Here is a 16,900-nt window from a genome sequence, read left to right as displayed (position 1 = left end):
TGGAAAGATCCTACGACCCATCATCCGAGGAGTTCCTTTTGGTTGTGATTCCAGGAGTGAAACTGAAGTGTCATGCCTTGTGAACAGTGAAAGGGCGAATGCCTGAAGCTACGTGCCGCACTGCAAGGGCCGTGTCAAGGTTTGACACGTCTGGGTCTTCCACTAAGCCTCGGCGAAGCTTTCCTTGGCTCTAATTCCTCAAACAGAAGAGAGTTTTTGGAGGCGCAGCACAGCTGCTACCCACACACTCCTCCCACACAAAGAAAACAAAAGCACAGCCGCTTTACAATCCAGGAGGAGGCGCACACCCCCTCCCTCCGACCGTGCTGAGTTTAGCTCTGTCGGAAGCTGAACAGCAGTTGGTTTTCATTACTGCGATTCCGTAATGCATACAAATCAAGTTTGGTCAACTTTTGATAACGCCTGATTTATCGACACGGCACACATTGACTCAACCTGCTGCATATGTCTGGGTGCATAAAATGACTGCTCTCCACCAGGTGTAGATCCAGGGAGGGGATAATTCCAACTTCAGTTGAAATATTATATGAGAAAATTCTGAAGAATGATTGGAAAGGGATATCAAGGATTACCGGGTCCTTTTTTGGATGCTACTGAGAGCCAGTTCATACATTCGCCATCACTTTTGCAATCGTATCTATCTCTGTTGTGGGGCATTAGGAACATGTGAATAATAATGATAATAATAATAATAATAATAATAATAATAATAATAATAATACAGTGGTACCTCGGGTTACATACGCTTCAGGTTACATACGCTTCAGGTTACAGACTCCGCTAATCCAGAAATAATGCTTCAGGTTAAGAACTTTGCTTCAGGATGAGAACAGAAATCGTGCAGCAGCAGCACGACAGCAGCAAGAGGCCCCATTACCTAAAGTGGTGCTTCAGGTTAAGAACAGTTTCAGGTTAAGAACGGACCTCCGGAACGACTTAAGTACTTAACCCGAGGTACCACTGTACTTGTACTGCACCCATCTGACTGCATTGCCCCAGCCACTCTGGACAGCTTCCAAAAGGCTTTCACTATGCATAGCAATTAATGTGATGTGGGGCAAATACACTTAGATTTATATGTGGGTATTTCCAGTTCCTGAAATCTTATGCAGTGGTACCTCAGGTTACAGACTCTTCGGGTTATAGACGCTTCAGGTTACAGACTCCGCTAACTCAGAAATAGTACCTTGGGTTAAGAACTTTGCTTCAGGATGAGAACGGAAATTGCGTGGCGGCAGCGTGGCGACAGTGGGAGGCCCCGTTAGCTAAAGTAGTGCCTCAGGTTAAGAACAGTTTCAGGTTAAGAACGGACCTCCAGAATGAATTAAGTTCTTAACCTGAGGTACCACTGTATTCTCAAAGCAGAATTGATATCATTGGATTTGTCATATGTGTGCACAGTTGAACACGTTTACTTCCTGCCCTGGACACTGCATCATAGTCAGCACGGAAGGGGTGCATTCATAATCAATACTACACAATTGCACAACTGTTAACAGTGCAATCCAAGATATGGGTACTTACTGTGTTAATGGGACTTATGCCCTAGTAAGTGGGTTTATGACTGCAGACTTAGGTTGCAATTCTGCACTTGCTTACCTTGGAATAAGCCTCTTTGACATCAGCAGAACTTATTTTCAAGTGTATATGTAAGGATCAAGTCGTGATTGCGCTGCAAACATCTTGTTTAGCCAACAGCAGTGGAATCATGCAGTGCAAGAACATGCATTACAATGGTTCTGAAACTCTGCTTGCCATGTGCAGAAGCCATGCTAGTCCTTCTTCAGCAAGTCTTGTTCTGCTGTGTGCTTCGTAATTCTATTTTAAATAATGAATCAGATTCTGCAGACTCACGGTTACTGTTCATCTTTGTATAATTATGGCAGATGATGGCAGTACCTGAAAGACAACCTGCAAATGAGATTGCCTTCTACTGAGTCAGAACATTGGTTCAGGGATAGCAAACCTGGGACATTGCAGATGCTGTTGGGCTTCAACTTCCACAAACTCCAGCCAAGATGCTTGATGTTTAGGGATGATGGGAGTTGTAGCCCAGAAATATCTGGATGGCCACAGGTTGCCTGTCCCTGTTCTAGCTCTCTGCTGCATTCTCCCTCACCTGTTCTCTGAGATCCTTTGAACTGGAAATGTCAGGGGCTAACTCAGCAATCCTAACATGGGGCAGGGGAGAGGCAGAAGAGAGGATCCACTGTCACATTCCAAGCCCTGTGGGTTTGTGCCAGCCAGGACAGAATGCAGTAGTGGTTCTTCCTTAGCTTTTACAACACCAGCTAAGGGCCCAAATCACAATTCCCCCACAGAGAGCCACAGAGCTTTGGGTCCAGAGTTACTGGTGCCCTAACCCACCCCGAAATGTCCCATAGCTTTCCTTCAAGGAGTAGCTTTCCACTCACCAGGGTTCAGCGAGGATCTCCACCACAACAAAGCTGCTCTGCAGACATGCTCCTATTTGCTAGGGGTGGACGATGGAGAGACACTCACACTATGCTCCAGCCACTAGCATTGAGAGGCAGGGGGTTGGTTTGCACTCTAAACCTGGGAACTTGTGCATAGTAAACATGTTCTCTAGAACTTTGCTATGGTCCCAGAGGTGGCAAACAATCTCTTTATAACCCCTGATCCATGTTGTCATTGTTTTTCACAGAAAATGAGAAATAGGATGAGGGTTTCAATTCCCTCACAGCTGACATTATGAAACAAATGACAAAATATATTTTTGGCATCTGATAAGTGTTTTACAAATTAGTGCCTGCTACATTTGGATTTCAAAGCAGCAATTAAAACACTATCAGATGGTTTCATCTGAAAACAAAAGCCAAGCTTAGTGTTTTATTAATATGGAGATGACTCCTATCCTGTGATAGATAATGCCTTTTTTTGCAAGGGAATAATAACAATATTTCAAGTATGATCTGGTGCTACTATATTGGAATAAATTCCCTGCATAGAAATTCCCTGTTATTTTAAACTGTTAATAAGACTTTCAAATGAGGTTTTGCTTTAAAGAGGCATACATAATTAAATAACGTTAATCAATTACAAATGACTAGAGAGTCTGAAAACATTGTAATACAACAACTGATATTGGAGTGATTTCTATCATCCTCTAAAGTTCTATACTGTACGTTGCATAATTATTTCTGTCATTGTCTCCAAGATTTCAGATTGGATTTCACTAAGTATATATGCTGGTGTATGCAGTTTGTAGACTGCAATTATAACTACTAATTCATATTGTCAAAATGATTCCATTATGTGTAGCAAAAGTGAATGTTTGTGCAGCTAGCTGCTAGATAATCAATAAAATTATTCATTTATGGAATCTTAAAAACTCACTTTGCATAAATTATACTTATTACTGTACTTGGCAAGATAATTTGAATCATCACAATATTGTAAAGAATATTTCTTTAATCACGTTTACTAAGGTCCAAACTACACATTACACTTACCTCTTGGTTTTCTTCTTGAACCAGTTAATTGGTATAGACTTTTTTCTAAGCCTTGTCACAATACTGGGAGGGAAGCATATATCTTCCTACCTCATGCATATCAATTTCAGTCAGAATTGGGGCCCTTGTGCCTGTCATGAACTAAAGAAAAACTGAAGACCTAGCTGCATGCTACACATGTACTATACAGTATAATCCAGATGTTGACTATGGGCATTTGTTCCAATTCCATATTGAAAAGTATTGGATGACTACTAAAGTTACTTACAAAACACTGTTGAGGGTATATCTGCTCACATTTTCCTTAGGAAGCAGCACATCTGATATTTGAAAATTGCTATGATCTCCCCAATTTCATCTTGTCTCCAAATTAAACATGCCCAGATCCTTCAGCCTGTCATGCCAGGCTGGTTAGGCTTCATTTGGAAATAACTCACTCACTTTTGACCATCACAATCAAAAAAGGACATAATCAATTTAGAAATGCTTCAGAAGGTAGCATCAAAGAAGTGTTTCATGTATTGCTTTCTTTTGTTTACTTTGGATTCCCAATGCTTTGCTGGTGTAATGTGAACAGTGAGTTAAATTGCACAGGGCTTGGGCTCATGTCTTGAGTCAGCACATCCTCCATGCCTCAGTATACTGAGATAAAGGTGCCAGGTGCACTGGGTTACTATAGCAACATGAGCCAGGTTGAGTGTATGACCTGCTGAGTATATTCACCCTCCCATTGGTTGAGAAATGTAGAGACGGGTATAATCGTCACCAGGGCATTGCCTTCATTAACTTCTGTTGCATGTCTGTGTACTGATGCTGTCCTGTTTGCTCTGAATCTGTGAGAGTCAGAGGAAGAAGCTATGAGTTTTACCCAGAAGCATGAGCTAGCATGGTGATAGTGTTAGTGGATCTCTACGTATGCTAACTTCACTTCAGAGACAAAGGAAGAACTGTATATAGCAGATAGTAGTGTTTAGCTGGAAGAAGCTGTCTGGCGGGAGCAGGAAATCTCTGAAGGCTTGGCTGGGTCCCCTCATCCTCTGCTGATACATCACACTGTTTGAGGTGTGGTGAACAACCAGCTGACTTCCACAAGTCACCAACATGCTTCAGGTGGGTAGTCTTTATAATTATAGCCCGGAGGCAGTTTCACTGGTCTTGCTAGCCAACAATTGTGCCCTCTGATAGTTACAGTGTCAGCTTAAACCAAGATTGCTTGTAGAGCAATGCAAAGCATTGTTGAATTCGGACTTCCGGGGGCGGCGCGAACGGCAATGGCGGTCCTCTTCTGAACGGGAGAGGAGGCTCCGCAGGCAACGGGTCGTCCGCTACGGCGAAGCGGAGACCCACTTCGGAAAACCCCAGGCGGCAAGAGCCTGGGGTCCTGAGGCTCGGTGGGCGCCTAGAGCGACCCTCCAAGTGCAGAAGGAACCCCGTAAGGGGCTCCGGAGCACGGAGGGGGGTTGCGGCGCTGTGAGCTGTTTCACAGCCTGAGGAGCGAAGCCGCGCTGCTACTGTCGGTGAGCGCTGATCCCTTTTCCTGCTAAATTACGGATCCGGACGAAAAAGCAACTAATTTGTGAGTAAAAGACTGAATCACTTGAAATTTGAGATTTTAAAAGGGAAACTTGAATTGGCTTGAACTTGGCTGTGAGCGGAGAGACGTGGAAGCAGGAAGTCCGTCTTCCGCAGCCATTGAACTTGAAAAAAAAGCAATCAGCTGGAGGAGTGGAGGCTGAAAGAAAGAGACTCTAAGTTTTACAGATCTAAGCATCTATTTGAACTTGCATTTTAAAGTAAAGACTTTAAGTTAAAGATTTGGGATTTCTATTTGCACTTGACTTTCCTCCTCTTATTGGATTACAAATTAAAAGGTGAAACCCAGAGTCAGGAGCTGCCTGAGTACTAAGGGAGCTGTCAGTACTGCAGATTTGGATACTGTATATTGGAACTTGAAACAATCTGAGGGTATTGAGACCTTTTAAATTTGAAACATTCTTTTTGGAGATAAATAAGCACTGTCTGCAACAAGGTGACCATTTATAAACTCTGCTAAACATTTGTATTTGAAGGTTCTTGGACATTAAATTAGACTCTGAAAAACAGATTAAGCTCCCTCTAGAGGATTGGATTATAACAGTGATTTTACATACACTTTTTACTTTCGATTCCTTTGCTGTTTGCTTGCTCTGGACCTTTCCATTCCCATGGGAACAACTCAGTGTGACCTTGACTGATAGATAACGTTGGAATGAGTGGCACAAGAAAAAGAGGGAGAGCTAAACAAACAACTCTAACAACTCTAACCTCAGCTTCACAGACACGCAGATCATCTGTGCCTACTTTGCCCTCAGAAGTGGAGGGTGAGGGCGAAGTAGAGCAGTTACAACTGGAAGATATGGCCTCAGGAGCATCTGCTTCTGTACTAGACAAAATCTTTGAAAAATTGGAAGCTTTGGACAAGAAAGCAGATGCGCAATCAGCAAAGATTGATAAAAACACAGAATGTTTAAATAAATTAACCACACAAGTGGCACAGAATGCACAAGCAATTGGACAGCTAACGGAGGCCTCAGCAGAAAATCGGAAATTGACTGAGGACACCAGACAAAGATTTGAAAATTTAGAGCAAGAGGTAAGACCACTCACTAAACAAGTTGGGGAACACCAGATTTATCTCTCGATGATAGAACTGCGAAACCGTGAGAACAACTTAAGGATTAGATCACTACAAGAGGCAGAAGAAGGAAATTTAACTGAGTTTTTGACCAAAGAATTCTCCAAGTCCTGGAATTTGGAAGAAAAGGATTTTAAAATTGTGTCAGCTTTCAGACTTGGAAGATTCATAAAGAAGGAGAGGCCCAGAGACTGTTTGATAACATTGAGATCAAAGGAGGAAAGGGATAAGATTTTGGGACTACACTTTGTAAAATCACTGGAGGTGTTGGATAGAAGAATTGAAATTTATAAAGATATCCCAAGACTACTGCTTGACCTTAGAACCGCCTATTCTGAACTTGTTAAACTACTAAGGAGCAACGCAATTCCATTCAGGTGGGAATTTCCTCAAGGATTATCTTTTACCTTTAGAGGGAGAAAGGTCAAAGTGAGAACACTGGAAGAGAGAGACAAATTCCTGTCTACACACGGAGAGGACCTTCAAAAAAGAATTGAACTACCTCCTGGGCCTGAGGCAACGCCAATACCAACATCAGCATCTGTGGAACCTGAAGACCCTGAGAAGATACCACCCCTTGAAAAATAACCAGATAGTTCAGGATGTCTCTGCAACTGTTGAGCTGGAATATTAATGGTTGTAACATTCCGGAAAAAAGGAAGAAAATATTTCATATATTAAAAAAAGAACAATTGGACATTATTTGTTTACAAGAAACACATGTGACGAGGCTCCACAGAAAAGTGTTAATAAATAAAAGATTGGGCCAGGAATTTGTATCTTCGGACAAAGTTAAGAAGAGAGGCGTAGTGATATATGCAAAAGAGAGCCTGTCACCTAAATTCCTATTTAAAGATGATCATGGAAGAATTTTGGCTATTGAGATACAATATCAAGGAGAGAAACTGCTGATATTAGGAATTTATGCACCTAATGAAGGGAAATCGGAATTTTACAAGAAGTTGCAGGAGACAATGCTGGACTATCTAGACTACAACAACATCATAATGATGGGAGATATGAATGGGGTCGTATCAACTAACATGGACAAGTCACAAAGTCAAAATGTTATAAAAGACGGCAGACTACCTAAAACCTTTTTTGAAATGATTGACAATATGGACTTGATTGACATTTGGAGGACAAAGAACCCACTAGGAAGAGAGGGAACATTCTTTTCTGAAGCCCAACTGACCTGGACAAGAATCGACCAAATATGGATTTCTAGAGGCCTGGCACCTAAGGTCAGAAAAGTGGAAATCTGCCCAAAGACCTGCTCCGACCACAATGCAGTAAAGATGGATATGACACTATTACCAACTGGATCCTTTAGATGGAAGATGAATGACAATTTGTTTAGAGATCAGGAAATTACCAAGAAGGCCCAAAAAGTTTTGAAGGACTATTTTGAGATAAACATGAATAATATGGTGGAAAAAAGAATAATCTGGGATGCAAGTAAAGCTGTAATGAGGGGATTCTTGATACAACAGAATGCAGTGAAGAAAAGAACACAAAATGAGAAAAAAGATAAGATCTTGGATAAAATAAAAGAATTAGAGAAGAAACTAAGAGTGAATCCGAAGTCACAGCCAACTCTGAGAGAAATTAAACTCTATCAAACACAATATTCTAAATTGATAAATCAGGAAATTGAATGGAAGGTTAAATTAATGAAACAAAAAACGTTTGAGTCGGCGAATAAATGTGGAAAACTGCTAGCTTGGCAGTTGAAGAGAAGACAAAGATTAAATACTGTTACAAACTTAGAGGTTGATGGAAAAAACATCCAGAATCCAGTGGACATTAGAAAGTGTTTCCAGAGATATTTCAAAAAATTATACACCCAAGGGCCGCAAGATGATGTTGAGATTAAACAATTTTTGGCAAAAAACGGATTATCTAAATTGTCACAAGAAAATAGGACAATCCTGAATTCTAAAATAACACGACAGGAGATCGAACAAGCTATCCAGAACATGCAACTTGGCAAATCTCCAGGACCAGATGGGCTGACCTCCAAGTACTATAAGACATTGAAAGACTACTTGATACAACCTTTGATGGAGGTCAGCAATGAAATTATGGAGGGGAGGAGGGCACCGGAGTCGTGGAAGGAAGCGTTTATCACATTAATACCAAAGTCGGAAGCTGAAAAGACACAACTTAAGAACTACCGTCCCATCTCTCTCTTAAATGTGGATTACAAAATATTTGCAGACATTTTGGCAAATAGATTTAAAAAAGTTTTAAATGAAGTAATTCATAAGGACCAGGCTGGCTTTCTCCCAGGAAGACATCTGTTTGCTAATACAAGGAACATTATTGACATTTTGGAACTTTTGCAAACAGATATAAATACAAAAGCAGTTTTAATTTTTATAGATGCGGAGAAGGCCTTTGACAATATCTCCTGGAAATTTATGATGGGAAATTTAAAAGAGATGGGAGTGGGACGGGGTTTTGAGAATGGGATTGAGGCGATATATTCAGAACAGAAAGCTAAACTGATAGTTAATAATGTGGTTACGGAAGAGTTTAAAATTGAAAAAGGGACACGACAAGGTTGCCCTATTTCCCCTTTGTTATTTATTTCGGTTCTGGAAGTGCTATTGAACATGATTAGAAGGGATCAGTTGGTGGAAGGAATTCAGGTCGGTCAGAAACAATATAAATTAAAAGCTTTTGCAGATGACCTGGTTTTGACCTTGCAGAAGCCAGAGCCCAGTACGAAAAGAGTATTACAACTGATTAATGATTTTGGTCGGGTGGCTGGATTTAAATTAAATAAACAGAAAACTAAGGTTTTGGGGAAAAACTTGACTAATACAGAGTCAGAACGGTTTCAGAATGAGATGGAACTTAATGTGGTGAAAAAAGTAAAATACCTAGGGGTAAACATAACAGCAAAAAATCTAAGTCTATTTAAGGATAATTATGAAAAATGTTGGACAGAAATTAAGAGAGACTTAGATAGTTGGTCAAAATTGAAACTTTCTTTGTTAGGCCGAATTGCTGCTATCAAGATGAATGTATTGCCAAGGATGTTGTTCTTATTTCAAACACTTCAGGTTTTGGACAAGACGGAGTGCTTTCAGAAGTGGCAGAGAGACATTTCCAAGTTTGTCTGGCAGGGCAAAAAGCCTAGAATTAAGTTTAAGATATTAACCGATGCAAAACAAAGAGGGGGCTTTGCCCTGCCAGACTTAAAGTTGTATTACGAAGCCGCAGCGTTTTGCTGGCTAAAAGACTGGCTACTTCTTGAAGACACTGATGTGTTGGATTTGGAAGGGTTTAACAATACCTTTGGATGGCATGCATATTTATGGTATGACAAGGTTAAAGCAAACAAGGCCTTTAAGAACCATATTGTCAGAAAATCATTGTTTAATGTCTGGTCAAAATATAAAGACTTGCTGGAAAATAAAACACCAAGGTGGCTTTCACCTTTGGAAGCCAAGGCCCGAAAAAGACCCAATATGGAGGCTAAATGGCCAAAATATTGGGAAATACTAGAAAAGGATGGAGACAAATGGAAATTGCAGAGTCTAGAGAAAATGAAAGACAAAGTGCGAGATTGGTTACATTACGCTCAGATCAAAGAAGTTTTTAAAAATGACAAGAAATTAGGGTTCCAGGTGGAGAAATCGAAACTAGAAACAGAATTGTTAGAACCAAAGATTAAGGTACTTTCAAGGATGTATAACTTGCTGTTGAAATGGAATACACAAGACGAAACGGTTAAATCGGCTATGATAAGGTGGGCACAGGACATTGGGCATAATATCATGTTTGAGGACTGGGAGAGGTTGTGGAGTAATGGATTGAAATTTACTGCATGTAACGCCCTGAAAGAAAATGTAATGAAAATGATTTATAGATGGTATATGACCCCAGTCAAACTTGCTAAAATTTATCACCTGTCTGATAATAAGTGTTGGAAATGCAAAGAGTGCGAGGGAACGTTCTTCCACCTCTGGTGGACTTGCCCTAAAGTGAAGGCGTTCTGGGAAATGATTTATAATGAACTGAAAAAGGTATTTAAATATACCTTCACTAAGAAACCAGAGGCTTTCCTTTTGGGTATTGTCGGCCAAGGGGTGGCAAAGAAGGACCAGACATTTTTTATGTATGCAACAACAGCAGCAAGGATACTTCTCGCAAAACACTGGAAAACTCAAGATCTACCCACACTGGAAGAATGGCAGATACAACTGATAGACTACATGGAACTGGCTGAAATGACTGGCAGAATCCGTGACCTGGGAGAAGAGAGGATTGAGGAGGATTGGAAGAAATTTAAGAACTATTTACAAAAACATTGTAATTTGAGTGAATGCTAAATAAGATGCTAGACTAAAACAACTGAGCACCACTAAATTTAGAAGTTTTTTAAGAAATTAAGTAAGACTGTGAAAATTTAGCTCCTTTTGAGAATTATATGATTATGAAATATAGAAGGGATATAAGATTTTAAATAAGATGATAAATTGCTGACAAAATGTTTCAACGATGAAAATGGGAGCGGGAGATGTGAGGAAGTCCAAAGAAAATGTGAAAATATGTTAAGACCGATGTTACATTGTTTATCTTGTCTATTTTTATTGTAAAATTTAATAAATTGCTTTAAAAAAAAAAGCAAAGCATTGTTGAATTCATATTCCATTACCATGCTTTCTTATTTTCTAACACCAAACACCTATAATGCTGGTTTGACAGGTTAAAATTCAGCAAGTGCAGCTCTTATCAGCACTTGGGTGTGAGAACCTTAAAAATGGCCCGTGTTACCTTTTTAACTCAACCAATGCCAATCCAGTAAATATGAGGCTTCGCTTAAAGACAGTTTGGAAGATACAACTAGTACAAAATGCATTGGCCAGGATGCTGCTGGGCTGTACAGGCTGGGCACATATTACATCAATTCTTAAACATGTGCATTTAGCTGCCTGTCCATTCCCAAACCCAATTAAAATGACATTTAAAATCCTAAATACCAGCCCCCAGGTATCTGAAGGAGTGCCAGTTCCCATATAGAGATCTGTCTGGGTGTTAAGAGGCTCTGCTGTCCTTGTGAAGTCTGTGGCGTGGTATTGTGAGAAGGCCATCTCTGTGGTGGCTCCCCAGATGCAGAAGCATCTGACCCCATCATTCCATACGATTCATCAGCACCATTTTGCATAGGCCTTTACACAGGAGGGTGAGTTCAGAGTATCACTCTCTCACAGTGTTCCTGCTGGTTTCGTTTGCTTTTCGTTATGGTCTAATTGATGGTTTAGTGCTGTTATCCACGACACAGTCAACTTTTTGCTTTGAACTCTATATAACCCACCTTGAGACTCCAAAATAGACGATAACTACATATAAACATGTACTGATAGGTATTTTAATGGTGCCAACAGGTGAAAAGCATAGTTTTCTTGTAATCCATCGACAACACGATTCTTTCCCCAAAGCCCAGCTTTTCAAGATTTTTATTGTGGCAGGATTACTTAAACATAAATACCCCAAAATATGAAACTCTGCTTAAAGATTTCTGGGTTTGCAGATTAAATAATCACGGCCGCATCGTAATTCATATCGCCTGGGGAGGTAAGTAGGATTTGATAAAAGTAAATAATTTTATGGTAGTGCTATGCAATTTATGCTTATCAAACACAGACACACATCACATGCAGAGAACATCAGTCAGACACATTTCTTACTGTGGGTTCTATTATAAGAAAAAGCATTAGTACTCAATTAGACCAAAATTAGTCCTGCAGCCAATTTTCCCAGCAGACTCCATGGTCTTCAGTTCTCAGTTTATTTGCTGTATCATTTATCTCCTTTATCAATTAAAAACTACAGAGCTCATTAAAGTAAAATGCAAACAATACACCATTACTAACGTAAGGACATCTATTGGTGTGGCTGCTACGATGTCCACAAATGAGTAGCGTTTATCTAGCTGATTTCAAGGGTTCAGTGCTTCATGTATTGTCTCATAGCCTCATCGAATGCATGTTTGCACAGAAGTAAGTCTCACTGCCACTAGTAAGTATGCATAGTATTGCAACCACAATACACACTGATACACACAAAGGGGGCGGAACAGAACCCCCTCATAAGGGGGGATTTCCCTGTATTTTGTTCAAAAGCTGCTTTATTGGATTGTTATTCTATTTTGATTCTTGTACAATTACATATTCAGTAAACCATGCTGTTCTTTTGATGTTTCTGACTTTTTTGCATGGTGTGGTATTCCTCAAATATCAGGAATTGTTCCTTTTCATGCAATTCAAACCCACCCCTCAAATACACCACATTATCTGTAGGGTGAAGAAGAAATGCCCACTCATCTACCAGGAAAAGAGAAGTGCCACCATACTGTAGGTAATGTATGAATATGATAATGTTCTCCCTTTCTTAATTGCCATATCATCTATATCAGGGATGGAGATCCTGTATTCTCAACAACCCTGGTCTTTGACCATGCTGTCTAAAGCTGATGGGATTTAGGGTACTACAACAACACCTGGATGGCCACAGATTGGTTGATCTCTGCAAAAGTCTTGATAAATCTTCATTCATGGGCACAGAATTCCAGCTGTGATATTTCTGCTTAGGCAAATTTGTGCACAGACAAGATAACTTGAGAGCCAGTGTGGTGTAGTGGTTAAGAGTGGTAGACTCGTAATCTGGGGAACCAGATTCGCGTCTCTGCTCCTCCACATGCAGCTGCTGGGTGACCTTGGGATAGTCACACTTCTCTGAAGTCTCTCAGCCCCACTCACCTCACAGAGTGTTTGTTGTGGGGTAGGAAGGGAAAGGAGAGTGTTAGCCGCTTTGAGACTCTTTCGGGTAGTGATAAAGCGGGATATCAAATCCAAACTCCTCCTCCTCCATAACTGCCTTTTCAGGGGAGAGGAGGTGTCTTATGGCAAATTCCATATGCATGAAGCTCTATTGCACTCAACAAAAATGCCCTGTTCGGAATGATTTGTCAGCAACTCCGGGAGCCTTTTGGGGGCTGAAGAGCTGGATGAAAAACCCTTTAAGTAAATAAAAATGGGGGAGAGTTGAGCAAAAGTGAGCAAAAGTAAAGTCACAGCAGGGATGGTCAATGTGGTTGCTTCCAGGTGTGGATGGAGATCTGCACTATCATCCCTGACCATTTGGCCATGCTGTCTGGGAGTGATGGGAGCTGGAGTCCAACAGTAGCTGGAGGTCACTACATTGTGAGCAGTGGGAAGTCCCGTCCTCCCTGCCCCCAGTCCAAGTTGTAGCAAAAGCAACCTGGAGAAAATATGCTGGAAACAGATAAGATGTTCTCAGTACAAACAGAGAGTGAACACACTGCATCAAAAATCAGCACCCAGCGCTGTTATAAAACTGCAGTGTAATTATAGGGGAATTGACTTCGTGTTCAATGGTTACATCAAGAGCAAAGCACTGAGAAAGAATCACTAAGCTACCAAAAAAGAAAGAAAAAAAAGTGATATAATTATATATCCCCATAAATAGTCGCTGGAGCCTGGATGTTGTTTGGCTTCTTTCTTTCCTCCTCTGCCTCTAACCTTCAGCAGAGATTTATAAATGTGAGGTTTAACAGCATCTCTCCAGCACTCCTTGGTAGTAATTGTATTCACCGTGGATGACAATATCTCTGCATCAGTGCAAAATATACGAGGCTGCAAGTTCTTTGTACCCTCTTTCCTTTGATCATTGCTTCCTTAAATAATATAGGAGATTGCCAAGGCTTTGCTTTAGTGTCTATTTATCACAAAGAAAGCTCCATTGCCTCTTATGGGCTTAAGTCGATGCATTCGGGTGGAGACCTATTTTTATACCAGAACTATAACGAAAATATAATGTTACTGGATTGCCATTCTGAAGATTGGATTTCTCATCAGGTGAATTGATGTGCTGATGTATTTACATTTAAACACACACACACACACACCAAAATTTAATTAAAATCATTTTAAATGGTGTACATTTATTTCCCAGAGGGTTCTTCTGCTTCAAATTTTAGTGGGCTTTAATATCTAAAATGTTGAGGAAAGAAGCTCTGCTTTCACAGTGTTGGTGGCAGAGAGAAACATCTGTGTGGCATATTATGGCCCTCATAGAAGCTACAGCTTCAATGTAAATTTCTGTAGAACATCCAGCTGCCTAAGGTTCAGTTCTCCGATTCCATGATTCCTTACCTGCTTCCTGTGACCTGTCAAGTCTAAAGCCAAAATAGTAAAGAGTTCTGTGGCACCTTAACACGCATTTACTGTGGCATAAACTTTCAGAATAGCTTTGGATTGGCCACATTTCTTTGCAGAACTGTATATATACAATAAAGATGAACCATGTCCCAAATAAATCAACAGAACTTAATAAAAACCAATGTTGCTATTACATTGAAGTTAAAAGCTAGACTGTATTAGCATATTGGATTCTATTGGACTTTGGCTCAGTTGAGATATTTAGCTGCTAAATAACCATAGTCACAGTTTCGTCCCCAGTGCTGTTGTAAATGGATCTCTCTGCTCTTCTCCTGTCCATATTTTGCTTTGCATAGAATCGTCTCTGCCCAGCTTCTACCCTTTGCATTTCATGCCTTTTTGCCCTGTGGCTTGCAAATATATTTCTCTACAGTCATGTATGTGCTTGCCTGAAAGATAACACTCTCCCACTGCTGCACTGGTGATTCAAGCTGTCAAAACCGACAGCACCAAACACAGAAGATATTCTCTTGGGCAGTAGGATTTAGGCAGAAAGCCTGGACACACTTACCTTTCAGTAAGTCCCACTCAACTCAAGGATACATACCATATTGAATCTAATGCACACCTCCATTTTCAGAACCTTGAAGCCAAAAGAAGTATTTGCTGGCGAATGTAAATGTGCCATCAAATCTAACGTGTGCCTTTATTTTCACAGCGTCATTTGGCCAAAAAGGGTGAGCATTAGATTCAAGTAAATACGGTACTTCTGAGTTGGGACATGCATTGGGCTGTGCAGTAAAGCATAGGCATCTACATGCTCTCCTGAATGTTGCATTCAGGAGTTTTCTGATGGATAATACTGCCTGGGGACTACTCAGGAAGCATACAAATGTGCCTGCCCTATCACTCGTTACAACCTCTTTCGCTCAGAAAGACATATACAGGCCAGCAACAGATGCCTCATCCAGAGAGGGATATAGAGTAGGCTCCATAGCCAATTCAGAGCCATTAATGTGCAGCAGGAAAGAGGAATAAACTACTTTACTTAAAAACGGAGCGCTCTGCTCACAGTCCTGAACTCTCCCTGCCCCCCTACTCTAATGATCAGTTGCAATGAATATGGCTGGTGCAAATGAGCAATGGGTGCATGGCAGACATTTTTAATTGACTCCCCCGGCAGTTCCTTCCATGCAAGAGAGGAGCATAACCTAAACGTGACTTTTTAAAAAAATGTTTATCAAAATTATATCACAATTGCCTTTCATAATCTACATAGATACCAGGGCAGTATACAAAGGCATGAATAGCAATGAATAAAACAGTGTGGTTATAAGCTTAGCAGATGATTCGTACAAATTTAGCTTCTGATATACCCTAAAACAGGACTTTTTTTCCCAGCCAGAACTCACTGGAACTCAGTTCCAGCACCTCTCAGGTGGGCGTCATTGTCATTATAAGAGAACAAAGGAGGTGTTCATGGTGAGTTCCAGCACCATATTTTTCTAGAAAAATAGCACTGTCCTTCAAAAGATTCAAGACAACATAAAAGGGATTATTCTATATGAATGCTCACATCAACCCTACGAAGATGAGAAAGTCATTTTTTTTTGTCTAAGTTCCTCCTGACTCTAAAGTTCATAGCTGTGTAGAGACTCAGATTCAGACTTAACTCCAAAATAGCTGGTCAATGGCTTCTCCTCACAAAGGAGGAGGACAGAAGCCATTGTGTACAGAATTCAAAGTCGTTGCCATTTCAAAATATTAATCACCATTATTAAACAAGTACTCAAGACAATGTGCAAAAGATGGCTGAGGTTAACTGTGTTGGCCCCAAGTGTCCCTTAACAGTACCTAAAACTGACAGATCAATTGAATAGTCTTTGTGAAAGTGCCATCTGGTTTTGCATTTTTGTCACCATTATTGCTCACATGGTGACATTTTTAGAGGTATTCCAATGACATTTAATTTGTATAAAACAGTAGGACATTATCTAAAAGAAACAGGAGTCAAAAGGAGATCTGATTAATTTCAGACCCTTTATTTGTCCAAACAAAGAATGAATCTTTTGATGGATGGGCAAACAGAAATGAGAAATGGTAAGTCCATCATGGCTCATTAGCTTTTAAGAGGTTCATCTGTAAAAAAAAAGAAGCAGTAAAAAAAAAAATATTACTTCATTTTTCACTTTTGCATGTTTGCTTAATTAGTTACAAGCCTTGGCATGGCCTGATATTTGGAGATGCTTTAAAAGTTCCCAAAGTCCAAATTTTGACTGGGACATTGGCTTCAATCACTATGCATCTGCGAATGGGAGGTCTCCTTCCATTTACAACAGATGGGATCAAGACCCATTGGGTGGCCCTGCTAACAAAAAGGGGACAGCAATATTTGGGTTTTCCCCTCTAGCTCCTTGCACCACTTTTTATGCTGAAGGGTCCCCCAGGCCTACAGAACAAATTTTGGGGCACACAGGGGGTTGCAGGAAGAAAAGGGAATTGCTGGAAGTCACCTCTCTCCCCTTCAGCTGGCATGA

The sequence above is a fragment of the Podarcis pityusensis genome (assembly GCF_964106645.2).
Source record: "Podarcis pityusensis genome assembly, chromosome: 1".
In the NCBI taxonomy this organism is placed as follows: domain Eukaryota; kingdom Metazoa; phylum Chordata; class Lepidosauria; order Squamata; family Lacertidae; genus Podarcis; species Podarcis pityusensis.
The sequence above is the reverse complement of the archived record's forward strand: the minus strand, read 5'-3'. Positions refer to the sequence as shown.